The following is an 18,931-nucleotide window of genomic DNA, read 5'->3' on the forward strand; positions in this document are numbered from 1 at the left end:
TGTCTTGCTAATGCTTGCATTGGTGACTTCAATACCTAGATGTGCAGGATGTCCTCAGCAACAGGGCAATAGATTCTATCTTTCTGCCACAGAAACTTTAATGACCCTTTGTGATTGACTGACTGACTGACACTGATTAAGTGCCATCAAGTTAGTGTTGACTCTTAGCGACCACATAGATAATCTCCAGGATGACCTGTCTTCAACTTGGCCTTGAAGCTCTCTCAGTGGTGCATTTGTTGCTGTCGTAATTGAGTCCATCCACCTTGCTGCTGCTTGTCCTCTTCTTCTTTTCCCAGCATGATGGACTTCTCAAGGGAGCTGAGTTTTTGCCTCATGTGTCCCAAGTATGACAGTTGGTGCCTGGTCATTTGTGCCTCGAGTGAAAATTCTGGATTGATTTGTTCGATGATCCATTTGTTTGTTTTCCTGGCTGTCCATGGTCTCCTCAAAAGTCTTCTCCAGCACCAAAGTTCAAAAGCGTCAATACTTTTTCTATCTAGTTTCTTCAAAATCCAGTTTTCACATCCATAGAGTGTCACTTGGAAAACCATTGTCCAAACAATTCCACATCTGCTAGGTTCTTGCCTTCTAGACTTTGAGGCTGTTCACATGCTCAGCCAAGTAGGGGCTAAGCCAGCCAAGCCCTCTCTTGCCTGCACATGTGAACCTGCAGCAGCTGAGCAACTTCTGGCAATGCCGCAGCAGTCTGCTGTTTAAATGGGGTCAAGCACACCCTTTGCCCTGTTTTTGTAATTGTGTACAGCTGCAACATGTACAGGTGCCCGCCTGTCACGGTGGGGATCCCCACAATGCACCACCCACTCACACATTTCATTGTGGAAGTTCCTGGGGCCTAGACCACACGTTCCAGCCCCCAAACCTCCATGCTGCGGGGGCAGCCGGCAATCATCTTGCTGTGCAATCATCTGGGTGCATTGTTCCCTCAGGAACAATGGGGAAAATGTCTGCAGGGAAGGTAGGTTTGAGCAGCCTTCCCTGCCTCTAAGCCCTTCTCAGGGATCATGAAAAAGGGCTCTTTGTCTGTCACAAAAGCATGACATCTTGGAAGGTGTACAGCTTCTCCCCATCACTGCACTTTTCACGCAGGAGCTTTGGCTTAGAAATGAGTGCTAAAAGCAAAAGAGTCCACAGCTCAGTGGAAGAGGATCTGCTCTGTATGGAGAAGGTCCCACATTTGATCCCCCGTGCTGTCAGTACAGAAAGGATTCCAAAGCAGTCTCCCATCTAAGCACAACCCTAACCCAGATCTGCTTAGCTTCAGCGAAGTTGTTGCCTTCTGTGAGCCAGCATGGTGTAGTGGTTAAAATGTTGAATTAGGACAGGGAAGACCCAGGTTCAAATCCCCATTCAGCCATAAAGCTAACTGGGTGACTCTGGGCCAGTCATGTATCTCTTAGCCTACCTCACAGAGTTGTTGTGAGGATAAACATAACCATGTGCTCTGCTCTGGTTTCCTTGGAGGAAGAGCAGGACATAAATGTGTGTGTGTGTGTGTGTGTGTGTGTGTGTGTGTGTGTGTGTGGTGCCTCCAGGTTATGTCCTGGGCCTTGTGATTCCTCCTTCCCAGGGTGGCTGACATTGAGAAGCCTTGCTCAGCATCTTTTTAGCAACAGAACAGCCCAGTTGTGATTGAGCTAGGCCTGTCTTTTCCAACTGATTTTAGTGTGAGCTACAGTTTCTAAGAGACCCTGAGAGAGTTTGATTCTCTGGGGACTTTGGTGAACTCACAAACCAGTTGCACATCAGCCTGGGGTTGGTTTTTCAAATGATGTTCCGGGGAATGCTGGAATTCCTCCAAAGCTTAGTGGAGGAGCCTCTGTCATTAATGGCAGATGGGGTTCCCTGAAAGACAGCTTCCCAATGCAAGGGAGTGTTGAGTGCCTTCCAGAGCGTGGGTGATGATAAAGCTCCAAAGGCCTAACAAGCACTCCATGGGGATGAAGTGCAGCCCCTAGATTTCCCAGAATTGTTTACAATGTGCAGTAGTACTGTGGGAGACTCAGCATGGAAGCAGCAGCCGCTGGTGCAGGAGCCACCGGCGAGGTGGGGGTGGCAAGAGGCACTTTTAACTGTAAATTACTAGGTGCTTACCTCTCCTCCCACTGATCCTCTGCTACGGTGGGTGCTGACAGCTGCCGCTGCTTGCAAGTTAGTACAGAGGCTGCATTCGCATGTAATGCAGAAGCGGAGTTGCAGGGGGCAGAGGTTTATTTCCATTACATCCGATTCGTGCAACTCTGGTCCCGTTTGCCCGGGGACCCAAGGCTGCACTCTGCAGACTCCAAGTTGAACTCTCAGTTTGTTGTGAGTTTTGCTGCTCATAACCAGGGTCCCAGTCTGCTACCATTACATTTGAATGCAACACTGGAGGCTACATTTGTTCAGACCGGAGTGAGCAAGTTCTTCCCTTTCTCTGGGCATGACTCGTAATGAAACCACAAGTAACAAGATGATGACGATGATGATGATGATGATTAATTCGATTTCTATATCGCCCTTCCAAAAATGGCTCAGGGTGGTTTACACAGATGTACCTATCACATGTATAGAAATGTGATAAATATGTTTATATATAAATATATAAATAAAGCCTAGGGGGAAAGGAGGGTTAGGTTCCTGGATTGATTAAAGGGGGGGGATCCCCAAAAGAGGTGAAGGGGAAAAAAACCCTACTGCACATTGCTCTGTGGGGTCTTATTCTGCCCTCCATGTGCCCAGCAATGCCCCCAAACCACAAAATGCCCCCAGAAAATGTCTGCATTTGCCACCGGCTTGTCAGGTGGCTACTCAGGGACAGGCCTTCTCCATTGCTGCCCCGAGGCTTTGGAATGCGCTCCCTAGTGAAATAAGGGCCTCCCCATCACTTGACAGCTTTTAAAAAGTCTTTAAAGATGCATCCGTTCACCCAGGCTTTTAACTGATATTGTTTTGATTGTTTTAATGTTGTTTTTAGAATATTGTTTTAAAATTTTTCTTATTGTCTTAAATTTCTTGCTTTTAAATTTTTGTTTTTGTTTTTAATTAATGTTTTACTTTTTAAATCTTGTAAACCGCCCAGAGACGTAAGTTTTGGGAGGTATAAAAATATGCTATAAATAAATAAATAAATAAATAAATAAATAAATAAAAACTTAAATAGGGTGAAAAGAAGTTAAATAGGTGAAAAATGGTGGGAAAGAGGCTAAAAACCAACTGTATCATGTTCTCCAGGGTCTCCTCATTCTTGTCCCCAGCAGCACCCCCCAAGAAGCAAAATGCCCCCCCCAACTTAAAAAAGAAAAGTGGGAAAATGCCTGTTTTTAATAGCATGAGCCACAAAGTGGCTCCTGCTTATATATTCCTGAGAAATGAATAAAAACTTGTGGCAGGAAGTGATCACATGTTCACTTTCAGACCTTTAGGAGCCATGTATACATGGTTTTTAAACCCTTTAATGGGTTAATGGAATTTGCTGTCATTTAGACACCCGCGGATATGCTCAGATGCGGATGGTGAGTCCACAAATAGCAAGGTTTCCCTGTAGAAAGTTTAGGTTGAGGAACAGTTTCCTCTGATAGCTCGCCAATTTAGTTTGGCCCAAAATACCAAAATATGGGGGGTGGGAGGGGGGAGAAAGCCTTCATAATGAAAGCAAGGATTTTGATGTAATCAAGGACACCTTTTTTGGAAAAAAGAAATGAGGACACATTTCAGGATGTTTCTAGATGTGATGAAGCAGCTATACTCTGTGATCAATTGCATGGTCAAATTCAGGAATATCCCTGAACTCATAAATTTAAACACTTTTACTATATCACATTAAAACCTCTATAAACACAAAATTGGACCAGAATTGTTAACATTCAGGTGAACATGATTTATGAGCCAAAAGGAATCATGCATGCCATTATATATCACAGCTATTTTTATCAGCTCATTAATTAGTTTGGAGTATTGTTTCCCACAAAAATAAAACACAGATTATAGGTTAAAATATAATCTTATTCCACTCTGAGAATCATATATATTGGCTGTCAGTTACCACTCTCTAACTAACTCTTAAATGCAAGTCTAAAATTTCATGGACATTTCTGATGCCATCAGCAATGGTGAAAGAAAGAAAGAAATCCCAGGAAAGGACACCAAAATTTATTGCTAGAGCTGAAATAAATAACAGCTAATAAGACAAGCATCTCTTAAAATGCCACTGAGTTGTAAATCTACTGATCTGGCATTAGAACTTTGACTTTAAAAAGAAAGAAAGAAAATCAACCAACCCTCCGTTTTCTTGCATTTTAAAAAGCAGGTCTTGTTGAAACTTTTGCCTGTTCATTATGTTGCCACCTGTCTCAGCGGACTACCCTTTCCGTCCATCACATCATGGTGTAGCCACATGTGATTGACCATGGGGCACTGTGACATCATTCCTTTCACAGTGTGATCCCTGGCTGGCTGGGATCATCCATGTGACCAGTCCAAAAATATTGCTCTCTGTGACAATTGCCCACATGATAATGTCATGTGATGGTGACCACATGACCACAGATCAATCTAATTCGAGGTGTAATGCTGTGATATCATCCTATTCTCTATGTGATCCCTGGCAGGCTGGCGTCATTCTTGTCACTAACCCAAGAGGGAGAATCAGCCAGAGGTAGAAATGGCTGTGAATTAACTGGGTGGAGGGATGACATCAAACTAGGTTTGATGGAAAGGTGAATATTCAGTAGATCTCATCAGATTCTGGCCCCAGGCCTGAAGGGTGTGCACAAAACCAGTTTGCCTGGTTCAGTTCAAATCCCAACAAGTCTTGAACATAACCGTTTATGAAGTTTTGTTTCCCCCAGCTCATATCAAATTCGAGCCAGTTTGGGAGTTTGAATGTGCAAATAAATAAATAAATAAATAAATAAATAAATAAATAAATAGCATACATAAAGCACTCACCACCTCCAGGGGGCACTGCTGCAGCCGCAGAGTAGGAGTCTCCAGCAGTTCCCCCTCCCCCTACCAGCTTCCCCCAGTCTCAAAATGGCCCAGTTCGGGCAGTTTTCCGCCCGTTCTGGGTGGTTTTCAGTCTGTTCTGGGCCTCTTTGCATGGTTGGTGGCCATTTTGGAGGCCATGCAGATGGCTCCAAAATGGCCACCACCAGCCTAAAGAGACCTAGAAAGGGCTAAAAACCACCCAAATTGGGCCATGTTGAGACTGGGGTGAGGCCAGCGAGGGGAGGCGGAACCAACAAAATCTACCCTGAGGCTATGGCAGGACCCCCTGGAGGCGGTGCCTGCTCAAAAATTGTTTTAAATGTTAGAACCCTCGAACCGGCCTTGAGCCAGCATGGGGGTGGGGGGTGGGTTGGCCTGCCCTTGAGCCAAACTGGGTTCAGTCTGGCTTGAGGGCAAGCCCTCAAGCTGGACCTGTTCGATGGTGAACCAGCTGGAGGTCAAGCTGGTTCACACATCCCTAATACCTGTAGCCAGCCTAAAACTGGGGAAGGCATACAAAAAAGGAGGGAGACAGCTTATCTAACCCCAACCAGTCTTAAGTTCAAGCAACATCCAGTTATTTAAAAACAATCTGTTAAACATTTAAGGGGCGGGGCAGGCCCACCCTAGTCCCCTTGGCTATGGGTCTAACTGCCCCCGAGAACTACAGAGACAAGATAATGGATCCAGAAGTGATACCAAGTCACCACGTCTTTACTTTGGAAAATATTAGCCTCTAAAGCAACGGACAATCAGAAGCATCAGTACCCTTTGGAAAACCCTTACCACAGAGGTGCACAATGATGACAATGACAACAACATATATTTATATGCCACTTTTCAACGAAAGTTCCCAAAGCAGTTTGATTGATTTTGATTGATTAAGTGCCGTCAAGTTGGTGTCGACTCTTAGCAACCACATTCGCTAAGACCACACTCGCTAAAAGCAGTTTACATCGATATAAATAAATAAATAAAGTGGATCCCGGTCCCCAAAGGGCTCACAATCTTAAAAAGAAACCTAAGATAGACACCAGCAACAGCCACTGGAGGGGTGCTCTGCTGGGGATGGATAGGGCACTTGAGCCAAAACAAATGAGATACCGGTCATTAGCTTGTTTACCTGTTTATTGAACCAGATGCCATCTGAATGATCTTCACTGTGACATCATTTTGGAGTAAGATGGCGGTAACATGCAAGTGATTATTCCAAGTAATGTCTGATCTCCCTTTGGAAATGGAAGACAATTTCCCCTTAGGGGTTACAAAAATAAAATAGCAGCCAGCTCCTTGAAGGCCTCCCATATTTCACCTATTTGCACCTGGTGCACACACATCCAATCATATCCAGATTGATTTTGTGTAGTGTTTTCATCGACATACACAAACATTAGGAATCGAGACAAGGAAAAACAGATGCAATTGACTGGAAGGAACTAAATGCACTGGGAAACCATGCATGCATATACGAATCGGAATATGAATACGAGTCTTTATATATCGCTTTTCAACAAAGGTTCCCAAAGCGGTTTACATATAAAAACAAATAAATAAAATGGCTCCCTGCCCTCAAAGACTCACAATCCAAACAAATTGATTGTAAAAATCAATATACAATAGTATACAATTCATAAATGCAATAAAAATAAGTAAATAAATAAATGTGCCATACAGAAATTTAACACCCACCCCACCCCAACAGCTCCTTCATGCATGGGTTCCACTTCAGGAACAAGACACCAATATAGAACTGCAACATCTAGGGGGGAATTCAAAAGAGTAGAATTTTGGAAGCATCCCTGGCAAATGCTGAGCATGCCACAGCCATCTTCTCTGCATCCTTGCATTACTACAAAAGACAGTTTCACTCAACACAGAGACAGTGCCCTGATCATAGGAAAACACGGGAATTATCCGACTTACCACATTGCTATGACTGCTGGTCTCCCTGTGCGTTTATTGCATTGCAGGAGTACTCAGCACATGTTCGGCAGGAAATAAAAAAAATACCCAGCGCGATCTACGCCAGGAATTTAAGAGGGCACCAGGAGTCTGGGATGGGAGTGCCAGAGAGCGGGAATGTTGCTCAGCAGGTTGGGAAGCCCCGATGGGTTACCATGGTAGGCTGGTTCTTGGCAGATGGCTGCATTGGTGAAGCAGGCGCTCTCACTTGTAGGGAACACTGCCCACCTGGCACCAGCAGCTGCCCACTCCTCCCTGCACAATTAGTCATTCCCTCTGTTAATTGTGATTAATTGTTGGGAAACTGTCCTTTCTCTGTGCCAGAATCTTTGGCCTTTCCAAGTTCTAGTCACCCACCAAGTGGCAGCTTTCTCTCTCTTTATCTTTTTCTCACTTCCATATATATCCAATAAAATGCCATTCATAGTTCTATCAGCCCTCACAGCAATGAGGAAATTTTGTATCCATTCATGTGTGTTTGCATGGCTTACTGGAAAACACGGCTAGGTTTCTCCAGCCTCACTGTTGCCCTGTGTGCACGGAAAGTGTGCTTCAGGCCTCATGGGTCTCACAAGAGGGCTGCAGCCTGAATCAGAGACGTCGCCTCCCATTTGTTCTATTTTCATTCGAGAAAAGGAAAAAGAGAAATTGAGAGTTTGGGGAGGGGAAAGACAGGAGGAAAACAGACGCAGAGAGGACACCTGAGGACCTTTAATTAGAGAGCAGGTATGCAGGAAGCTGCCTTATAGCATGTCAGACCCTCGGTCCATCTACTGTACTGGTTTTCTACACTAACCTCCTGGAAGCATTTTCTGGTTGCTGTTGGGAACATGGCGCTGGACTAAAAGCACATTTGTTCTCATTCAGCAGGGCACAGGAGAAAGCCATATATGGCCACAATCCCTTGCAAGCACATCTGGCGTTTCCACTAAAAGAAGTAGGACGCTGCCTTACACTGAGTCAGAACATTGGTCCACCAAGCTCAGTATTGTATACACTGACTGGCAGCAGCGCTCTAGGTTTTCAGACCTAGAGGTCTTTCCCTGTAGGGGTGTGCACATCACCGGTTTGCCCAGTTCGGTTCGAGTCCAAACCGAACTCAAATCGAACCGGGCATGTTTGGTTTTATGCCCTCCAAAACAGACCCCCATCTTGGCCTGAATTTGAGCTGGTTCAGGGGTTCTAAGGTTTAGAAAATAATAATCAAGGACTCATCTCTGGGTCTGGGGATGCTGCCATGGGGTTTTTTTTTGCCATCTCCCTCCACTGTCCTTCCCTTGTTCTTTAAAGGGCCATTTTGGCCGGTTTTCAGGCTGTTCCGGCCCTTCCTCTGGTAGCGTTGGCCATTTTGGAGGCTGCCGTGCATGTGCTCTGGCCCCCAGACCGTGCAAATGGCCAGGGTGCATGCACGGCGGCCTCCAAAATGGCTGCTACAACTGGAGGAAGGGCGAGAACAGCCCCAAACTGGGTCAAAATGGCCCTTTAAAGCAAGGGGAAAGGCCAGTGGGGATGGGAAGGTCAGAGAGTTACTGCAGCTGTAGCAGCACCTTGGACCTACTGGTGAGTCCTTTAAATATTTTTTTTAACCTTAGAACCCCTGAACTTGCTCCAAGCTGGCCAGTGAGGTTCAGCTCGAACCGGCTCAACCTCAAACCGGTGAACCGGCTCAACCTCGAGCCGGTTTGCACATCGCTATTTCCCAGCCCTACCTGGAGATGCCTGGGATTGAACTTGGGACCTTCTGCATGCAGAGCAGATGCTCCACCACAGAGCTACAGTCCCTCCCTCTCTTGACACCAGGTCTGGTGTTAAAGGAATCTGAGAAGATGTCTTATACTGAGCCAGACCATTGCTTCATCTAGCCCAATATGTTCTGTTCTGGCAGGGGTTCTTCAGGGTCTCAGGTCAATACCTGATGCTTTCAACAAGTAATGCCAGGGCCTGTAACTGGGCCCTTCTGCCTATGAAACCTGCATTACCACTAAGCTATGGCTTCCTTCCTTCTCTTGCTATCCATAGAGATAACCAGCACCCAGTGAATGAGAAGATTGCCCATCACACCATTTCATGATTGCAAAAGCTAAGCAATTTTGTGCTGTCTTTTCCGAATGTATAATTTGTGAAGCACGGGAGCCTGAGGACCGGAGTCCAATAAATCATTAGAATATAATAGATGTCTCTTCTTTCTTCCCATTGCACAAAACACACACAGAGCACATGAACACCCCAATACACTTTTTTTTTCTTTGTTACAGATCGCCTCCATGTTTCCTGAGTGTTCCATTATATTGCCATGGTGGACAGCAGGTGCAATTGACAATACCACACAATACATTAGGATGACGAACAAACATCAGACAAAAGCCAGCAGCCTTTCAGCCTGTCACCATCAGCCACACTCTGACAGAGTTCTTCTGGTTCAGTGGATTGTGCAAATGTTACAGTCCCGGCAAAAGCCTGGCTGGGGGAAGAGATGAGCTGGCTAGAGAGTGGAGAGGATGGGGATTTTTGCAGACATATTTGCAAATTTTGATTCCCAAATGTAACAGATCCTCAAATTTCACAGCTGGAACTTTTCAAGTGTTTGGAGATGTTAAGAAACGAAAGCATACGACATGCTGGAAAATGTTAGAAGTCATAACATGTTGTATTCGTTTATTCTGTATTATACCACTTCCCATAAATGATGTGGAGGAGAGCTTAACAAAATAATGTAAAATAAAATAAAATAAAACAGGAGCTGCAACAGCCCCCCTCATATAAAATCTAAACATTCCCCTGCTGAGCAGAGGGGCGCCTTTTAAAAGTGGTGATTATCCTCATTTAGCAGGGGGAGAGCAACTGGCCATATCCATCCCCAGGACAGCATCTGAGTGGCTGTTGCTGGAGTCAATCATATGTTTCTTTTTTAGACTGTGAGCCCTTTGGGTACAGGAAGCCATTTTTACTTATTTATGTATATCTATGTAAATCGCTTTGGGAACTTTTGTTGAAAAGCAGTCTATAAATATTAGTCGTATTAGTATCAGTAAGTTTAGATTTTAAACTGCCCAGAGATTCAGATTTTGGGTGATATATAAATATGTCAAATAAATAAATAAAAATAAGTTTTAAAAATATCTACACCAGTACACAGCCAGTACAAACAATTAACATAAATTCAAGAGTCCAATAACTACCTATGGTTTTTGATGCCCTCGGAGAGTGGTATCAAATTGCAGCCTTCCAGCTGTTGTTGGCCTACAACTCCCATCATTCCCAGTCACAGTGGCCAGTAGCCAGGGATGATGGGACTTGTAGGCCAACAACGGCAGAAGGGCCACAGTTTGACATCCCTGTCCTAAGTGAAGTTTGACTTTGGTTTCCCCCCACCCCCCACTGGGTGAGAATTAGAGTCCTGACTCCAACTCGGGCCATGCATGCTGCTAATTTGCTGGAATGGGAGAGAGTTTGGGATGGTAGAGAAAGCAAAGAAAAGTAAGACAAGGTCGGCTTTATTCGCCCTTTCTCCAGCACTCTACATGTATCTCCACACTCCGCCGCCAGGGAAGAGAGTGAATTGGCACACCCAGCAAGTCAGATATGCCAGTGGTTTCTGAGAGAGGGAAAGGGAGGTGTGTAGAACCCACCCCCCAAAATAATTGGTGTCCTAGGCAACCAGCTAGATCTGCCTAGTGGACAGGCCGACCTGACTGCAGGTGCCCATGGATCAAGCTAAGGAACCACCACAACATAAAACAAAGGCTGGCCCCCAAGACCCTCCCCAGTTTTGCAACCTCATTTGCTGACCACAATATTAGGGGAGCGTTTTGGCGATTTTCCGGGTTGAGGAGCAAATTGTGGAAGAGGCTGGGAATGAAACACTCTGGGGCGAGTCTCATGATTGGTGAGACTCACCCAGAGCAGGTTTGCAGGGAGAGCGGGCTTAGCAGATGACCGGAGGGGAAGCCCTGGGCAGCCGGATCATCCGCCCACATGACTGCTAGCTCTGTCATGGAGCTGGTGGGGGCTTGGGAGTTCGGGGGCCACACAGCCCCCGGAAGTTCCAGCATGCTCTGCGCAAGCATGCTGGAGAGACCCTCAAGCCGGGAGGCTGCTTTTTAGCCTCCTGGCCGGGGGTCTCCTCATGCATTGGCGCGGTGTGGAGCCGCACCGCAGCAACACATGATCTGGAAACCCCAGTTAGTGAAGCACTCGCTCCGCTAACCTGGGCTAAGGGGAGAGCTTCACAAGCGGGTTACCTGCTTTGAGGCAACTGGGCTCACCTGCGAGTCCAGTGGTTCTCACATTCTGCTCAAATTGGGCTAGGCTTCCCTAGCCTGATTTTAGCCAATCGTGAGAATAGTCTCTCTGTCACTACCTACTGGAGTTCCTTTCTGCAGCCACAGACTGTGGGCCATTATTTCTGTACCCCCAGAATGGGGATGACGCTGCATGCGGATGGAGTGTCGCTCCTGGGGAAAAACATGGTGGCTTCCACTGGTAGTTGCCATTTCCCCCCAGAAGCCCCCAGCTTGCTGTCACTATGTCAACAACATCTGGGAATCCCTGTCAGAGGGAACACTGCCCCCCACCCCTGGTTTTTGACGGTTCTACCCTGGAAAATTGATGGGAGTTTCACTTTACTGTCTCCCACTAAATTTGAACTGAAAGTTCTCCGAGCACAGCCTGAAAAACTAACACACACCTACAAACTCCTCCTAATGCCTAGCCAAAATCTGCTTCTCTGTAATCCCTGGGTTCTGTTGTGATATCACTAACATCTGTGTCAACTGGCAGAGGGATGAAAGGTCCACTAGCTTGGAATTTAGAGCCACAATTAGAACATGATAAGAACCGCCTTGCTGGCTCAGATGTAAGGCATATCTAGTGAAGAAACCAGCTTCACCCAGTGACCCACCAGATAGCTTGGGAAGCCACACAACCAGAAGATGAAGGCATGCTCCCTATCCTAGCTCTACTCCTCTGCAACTGGCATTTGGAGGCATTCTGCCTCAGAACATGGAGGTAGCCTATAGCCAAAAGGTCTACTAGCAACTGATGGACCTGTCATAAGAACATAAGAACAGGCCCAAGGCCTCTCCAGTGCAGCATTCTGTTTCACACACTGACCCACCAGATGCCTCTGAGAATACACAGAGGCTATTCCCACCTAGCTTAGCCCAATTTATCCCTAGCCCAACTTCTCCCGATTGTGAGCAGCAACAGGAGTCACGTGGCTCCCAATGGCAGCTTGGCGGCAAACCTGCTTACAGAGCCCACCACTAAACCCAGGTTTTGGGTGCAAAAGTGCCCCCAAAGTGGGGTCCTTGATTGTTTGTCTTTGCGATACAGCTCCGCAGTGCACCGACTCGCGAGTAGCCTCCTGACTGGTAGGCTGCAACAAGGCTCTCAGTGTTGGGAGGCTCCCCAATATTCACCACACACTCAATAAGCCTCTCAGTGTTGGGAGGCCCCTGAACCCCACAGTCCCAACCAGCTCCATGGCGGAGCTGGTAATCATCTGGGTGGCTAACCTCTCCGCAAACCCCCTTTAGGGTCTTTGCACTGCTCGTGTGAAGAGCCTCATCAATTACACATTGTGTTAAAAAGTACTTCTTTTTGTCAGCCCTACATTTTCCGGCCGTCAGTTTCATGGGACGACCCCTGGTTCAAGTGTTGCGAGAGAGGGAGAAAAATTTCTCCCTGTCCACTTTCTCGACTCCATGCATAATTTTATACACCTCTGTCATGTCTCCTCGTAGTCGCCTCTTTTCCAAACTAAACCCTGTCTTCCATGAATTGGTCTCAGCCCCACATAAAGCCTTCCAGACTGGTGGCCATCACCACTTCCTGAAACAAGTGCTTCCTTTCAACATATGAAATAAATTTGCAGGATGTGTTTAAAGAAACCCATTGCTTAGAAAAGCTCCAATTTACATTGTATTCCAGCCATTTAAAAAGGTGTACAATTTCCTCAGCGACGATTGGTTCTCCACGATCGCCTCCCCTGACATCCCTCATGCCTCAGATTCAGTGCCTGCTTTGAGATATATATCAGTTGGAGGAAATCCTTGTTTGCAGTGATTAATTTGTTAAAATGAGAAGTTGCACACCTCAGGCTATCTCAAATAGCCAGACTTGCAAGTGCAGGCCTTGCTGTGATGAGAGGAAGCCACAGTGCACAGACTCAAGTCGTATTTTCCTTTTCTGCTAACGTGAAGATGCGGAGAAAAACTGACAGCCGCTTCTGAGGGTGACTTTGTGACATACGGTTGCTGCACAAACACACAAAGTGCAAGTTCTCCATGCTTCATCTTCCCCCACAACAGCATCCTGTCAGAAATGCAGCTTTCACATCTCTTTCCCCTAGACTGGTAGGTTTGCAAACAGAATCTATGATGGGAAGTTTGTGTCTCACTCGCATGAGGAAAATAGTGAAGGCTGTATTTGCACATAATTACCTTATGGGATTCACTGCCACAAGGCTGGGTGATATTTCAGCAAGCCAACACAACTTGTGACCCAGCAAGCCAAACATAGTATGCCAGCTATGGCTTGTGGTCTTCTTGACAACCCCACCTCATTTTTGAAGTCCCACTCAGGCAGAAAAACTCGGGATTCACCAGCTTACTGGATCTCTGGTGAGCCGGGCTGTGCAAAGTTTCAGAGGCCTGTTTGGTCTCCAAATGAATCTGATTTGGCTCAAGTGGACCCAGTTCAAAGTGCAGTCCAGATCTAATAAACCCAAAGAGAAGCTGGATTGGGCCAAATTGCTTAGGACTTCTAAAGTCTCCTCATCACAAACCCCAGACAGCTTCACCTGAGCCTACATTTTCTTTCCCAAGAGTGAGGAAACTGTGTCTGGGGGGCACAGCTTCCATTTCAAAGGGATACCCAGAAGCCTCTGCATGCCTGGGAACAATGCTCCTGCGAATCATAGCATTTTCAGGGAGTACAGTCAGTGCTTGAAAAGACTATGCTTCCCAGGATGAACTGAGACGGCTTTAAAAAGAGATGCACAAATGAATGGAAAGGGTGAGAGCACCTGTTAGCAATGGTATCAGCAGCTGTTAGCTATGGTGGACATACGGCACTGCTGGATTCAGAGGCCATCTGTCTCTGAACACCAGATACTGGAGAGAAACAAGAGGGAGGGCTATTGCCTTCATGCCCACCTTGAGGGCTTTGCTGGGCACATCTGGTTGGCCAATGTTGGAAACAGGATGCTGGACTAAACCTTCAGTTTGGGACTGAGGCATAAGCCACCCAAATGCTCTCCCTACCCCTGTATTTACTAAATGGCCTTCTCATTGTCATATTCTTTGCTCCCAGCAGTGAAGGAGCAGTGGCTGCAGAAAACAGTTGTATTTCAATAGGACTACCAGAAGACTCTTTCCCCCCTTTGTCCTCTGCAGTCCTGGGAAGCATAGTCTTTTCAGGCAATGGCTGTACTCCCTGAAAATACTATGATTCCCAGGAGCACTGTTCGCAGGAGTGCAGAGGCCAAAGAAAAAGAATCTTCAGGCAATCCCATGGGAATCTGTGCTTCCCAGCCACAATTTCCTTGCTACTGGTGGGTAAGTAAATGAAGACAGGAGAAGTTGTCTGGGGTATGTGGTGAGGAGGCTTTAGATGCCCCTAAGCAATTTGGCCCAATCCAGCTTCTCTTTGGGCTTATTAGATCTGAAGTGGACTGCACTTTGCTTTGGGTTGAACACTTGGCTCCACCTGAGCCAAATCAGAACTGTTCATCTGGAGACCAAACTGGCCTCTGAAACTCTACACAGCCCTGCTTATCAGTAAGCTAGTGAATCCCTAGTTTTTTTGCCTGAGTGGGACTTCAGAAATGAGGTGGGGGTGTCAAGAAGACCACAAGCAGACCGTGTTTGGCTTGGTGGGTCACGAGTTGTGTAGGCATGCTGGAAGTTATTTCAGCACCAAGGCCCAGCACAGGTAAACGTTTACCTAAAACCAAGTCCTGAAAACAACAACATTTTTCTCCTCTCAGAAGAAAAGAATTGGAGGAGACGAGGGGATATTCCTCTATCTCCCTTTTCCTTCTGTCATTCCTTTTATGCTGCTCTTGGAACTTCCTGGTGTCTAAGAGTTTAAAAATTTAAGAAGAAGTATACAACCTTTGTATAATGCCATTAGTTAGTGTTACAGGAATTAAGCAGGATTCAATGACTTATAGAATATGTTCCCACCCTCTCTGCGAGCCACCTAATGGTGCAGCGGGGAACTAACTTGCCTAGTGAGCAAGAGGTTGCCAGTTTGAATCCCGCGGTTATGTTTCCCGTACTACACCTATATCAGGCAGCAGCAATATAGGAAAGTGTTGAAAGGCATCATCTCATACTGCGCAGGAGATGGCAATGGCCAACCCCTCCTGTATTCTACCATAGAAAACCACACGGCTCTGTGGTTGCCAGGAGTCAATAACAACTTGGTGGTGCAACTTTATCTTTACCCTTCCTGCACGTGGGGCACATGTTCCCCATAAAGAGGTCCAGCTGTAGTGAACATACATAGGGTGAGTTCTCCAGTTACTTAATATAAGAGTTTGAGGAGTAGAAAAGAATAAAATATCAAAAAAGCAACAGCACCCCCAGAGCTAGAGTCTGTTACAGCAGCAACCATGGGACCTAAGTTCCCTGAGGAACTGGCCCTGCCCACACCATTGCACTCCCTGATATTTGCATAGTAGGGCCAGCTGCCGCCTAGGCAGGATCAGAGAGAAAGGAAGAGGGATATCAGGTACCCAGCCAAAATACTACCCCTTTAGGGCTGTCAGTCTCCAGGCAGGTTAGCCTGAGCTCAGGAGAGTTGGCTTGAGCTCAGAAGTATCGAAGAGCTTAGTCTGCTGTTGGAACAACTTGTCCCATGGAGCTGTCTGTGGTGCTGCAATCCACCTTGCAGCCCTGCCCTCTTGGCTTTTGTAGGTGGAATGGGAAGGGATTTTTCTTCTTCTTAAAAAAGCATTTGCCTGACAGTAGGCTTAGTTCACATGACCACCGAAAGGGTAGGAGACGCACCCTGGGTAGAAGAGGGCTCCCAATTTTTGGCCATGTGCTTACAAATAGTAAGGTAGGAGGCGAGGAGAATGATCATGTGTGAGACAGCATCTGCCCAGATTTCATCCCCAGCTTTTTACCCTGTTAGGAGGAAACACCATCCTATCCAGCTGCCACCTTGCACATGATCATTCTCCCTGACGCTTACTTTAATTCTCCCTTGTTACACCTGCATCCACGTATCCCACAGTGCACTGAGAATGGAGCACTGTGGCATTCCCCCAGGAGGCGGGCGCTCTAGGCACCCGTCTCTGTGTCAGCTGAGCTTGGGATTAAATCTGGATAGGGTGCTTTGATGGCGGGGGGTAAGGTAGGGTGCATGATCATGCTTTCCCTAACCAACAGTCCCTATCCAACCCCAGCACAGCATCGCTCCAGTGACTGTTGTTGGTGTCTATCTTACGTTTGTTTTTAGACTGTGAGCCCTTTGGGGACAGGGGGCCACCATGCATTTTTATTTTTTGTGCAAACCACATTGAGAACTTTTGTCGAGAAGTGGTATGTAAAAGTTCATCATCATAGTAGTATAAATGTAACCAATATGTAGTTCAATGGTAGGTTGGTTTCCTGTTACATCCACTTAAAGGGCTTCAGATAGCAGGGCTAGGAAAGACATCAAGGCTATTCACACGATGGGACAAAATCAGGCTAGCCTCCACTAGCCCGATTTCATCCCACCATGGGAACCACCGGGCTCAGCTGCAAGCCTGGTGGTTCCTGAGCAGGCAACCCGCTCAAGTAGCCCGCCCCTTAAACCAGGTTTGCAGAGCAAGCGCTCTGCAAACCCGGTTTACGGGATCATGAGCAGCCACGGCGCGGCTCCACGCCATGGCTACTCATGAGTAGACCCCCAGTGGGAGGCTGAAAATCAGCTTCCTGGCTTGGAGGTCTCAGGGCATACTGAAGCTTCCGGGGGCCATGCAGCCCCCAAACTCCCCAGCCCCTGCTGGCTCCGTCACAGGGCCGACAGTTGTGTGGGTGGCCGATCCAGCTGCCCAGGCAGGTCTGCCCAATCGTCTGTGGGAAGAGTGAGCTTAGCCCACTCTCCCCGCAAAGTGGGACAAAGGGGGTCTCACTGATCGTGAGACCCACCTCATCTACTGAGACTGTAGAGGACTGTTGCCCCCTGGTGTCAAATTTAGATTGTAAGCTCCTTGAAACAGAGATCTTTTTTCTTCTTCTGCTACACTATAAAGTCTCATCCACATATATGGCACTAAAGAAACAATAATAATAGACATCAAAGCTAAGCAAGGTTATACACAGGTACAAGCAACGTTCCATAGGTTTCCCATGAAGACTGTGCCCCTTCAAAGACATGGCTGTCAGCTGAAATCCTCACTGCTGAAGCCCAGTGATATAGCACCATTCTGTATCCACACCAGGAGAATATGACTTCCCTTCCTGCAGCCTGGCCGGGCTAAGGATCATTTCCCCTTGTTCTAACAACATCGCCCCTGAGAGCAACTTCATTAGGCCTGTATGTCTTTGACCTTTTCAGTGTTCTGCAATTGGATTGGCTATCTGGGCTGTCTCCAGCACCACGAGCAATCTAATTAGCCTGTGGGGATTGAGGGGAAATGGACAGCCAATCAAAATACAGAATATTGAAAAGGTCAGGCCTGTGCGATATGGCGCCATAATTCACAGAACTTTTGAGGCGTCGCATTTCTGGTGGCAGCTGTTATTCTCTTGCTCAGGATAGGAAAAATAAAACTCAGCACAAATTGATAGCAGAAAGAAAGAAGCTACATTTTAAAGTGTGTAAGTGTGTGTGTGTGTGTGTGTGTGTGTGTGTGTGTGTGTGTGTGTGTGTGTGAATTGTTTTCACTGAGAAAAATGACCCACTTTTTGATCTCATTGTTTATGCCAGCATGATAGAGAAAATACAAGGCGTGTAAAACAGGCACATTATAAGATGTACTCCCTGACACTCAGGAAATTCTAGGGGTTGCACATTACAGGACCTATATGTGTGTGTGAGACAGAAAAGAGCCATGATAGTGTCTTTCTAGTAGTCACTTAAAAACAAAAACAAATATACAGGTAGAAAACAGAAGAAGCAAACAGACCTTTCAAGCAGGCAACTCAACTGAGGAGGAGATCTGGTCTTGTGATAGCAAGCATGAATTGTCCCCTTTGCTAAGCAAGGTCCACCTTGGTTTATATTTGGGTGGGTGATTACATGTGAGCGCTAGGGGTGTGCAATTCGGATTTTCGGTGTTTCAATTCGGATTCGAACTGAAACACCCCTGTTCTGTTTTGCACCCGAATATGGCCCATCCAAATCACCCCTGATTTGATTTGGATCCGAATTAATCTGAATAGATTCAGATTAAAAAATGGGTCCCAGGGGCAAAATAGTGGTTTACACGTCTTTAAGGTTTTTCCTCATAAGGTATAATAATGGAGCTTTCAGCAGCCCCATAAGTGCACTTGGGGGGTGCTGGGGTGGCCCAGAGCGAGTGGTGGTGTAGTGCACATAGGGTGCCAACCACCCCCATGGGTTTCTAACCCATGGGGTACAGGGTTCTGTTGTTTCTGAGGTTTTCTGAGTGTGGATTCTATGATAGCAAATAAGAGTGGATTAATGGTGTCTCACTGAAAATCTCATTTGCTATCATAGAATCCACACTCAGAACACCTCAGAAACAACAGAACCCTGTACCCCATGGGTTAGAAACCCATGGGGGTGGTTGGCACCCTATGTGCACTACACCACCACTCGCTCTGGGCCACCCCAGCACCCCCAAGTGCACTTATGGGGCTGCTGAAAGCTCCATTATGTTATGCCCCCGATCCCATTTTATGCCCCCAATCTGCCCAAAAGACACTAAAACCTCAAAAATTCACCAAAAATTAGCCCTTTGCCCAATCCCCCTGAAATATGGGTGGTGCCTCCACCCATTGGGCACTACCACCCC

The 18,931-nt window shown here is 46.6% G+C and overlaps 1 protein-coding gene across 4 annotated transcripts in view; it reads right to left on the bottom strand.

Moving 5' to 3' along the window:
* The window catches only part of LINGO1 (leucine rich repeat and Ig domain containing 1), an 827,164-nt gene that overhangs the window by 327,327 nt on the left and 480,906 nt on the right, over positions 1–18,931 (bottom strand). Inside the window, exon 1 of one of the 4 annotated variants that reach the window (XM_053272890.1) lies at positions 6,913–6,930. The exons of the other annotated variants lie outside the window; for them this stretch is intronic. The gene's annotated coding sequence lies outside the window, so the exon portion shown is untranslated. Of the gene's footprint in view, positions 1–6,912; positions 6,931–18,931 lie in introns of those variants that run through there. 4 annotated transcript variants of the gene reach the window in all.

The sequence above is a fragment of the Hemicordylus capensis genome, chromosome 10 (genome assembly GCF_027244095.1).
Source record: "Hemicordylus capensis ecotype Gifberg chromosome 10, rHemCap1.1.pri, whole genome shotgun sequence".
In the NCBI taxonomy this organism is placed as follows: domain Eukaryota; kingdom Metazoa; phylum Chordata; class Lepidosauria; order Squamata; family Cordylidae; genus Hemicordylus; species Hemicordylus capensis.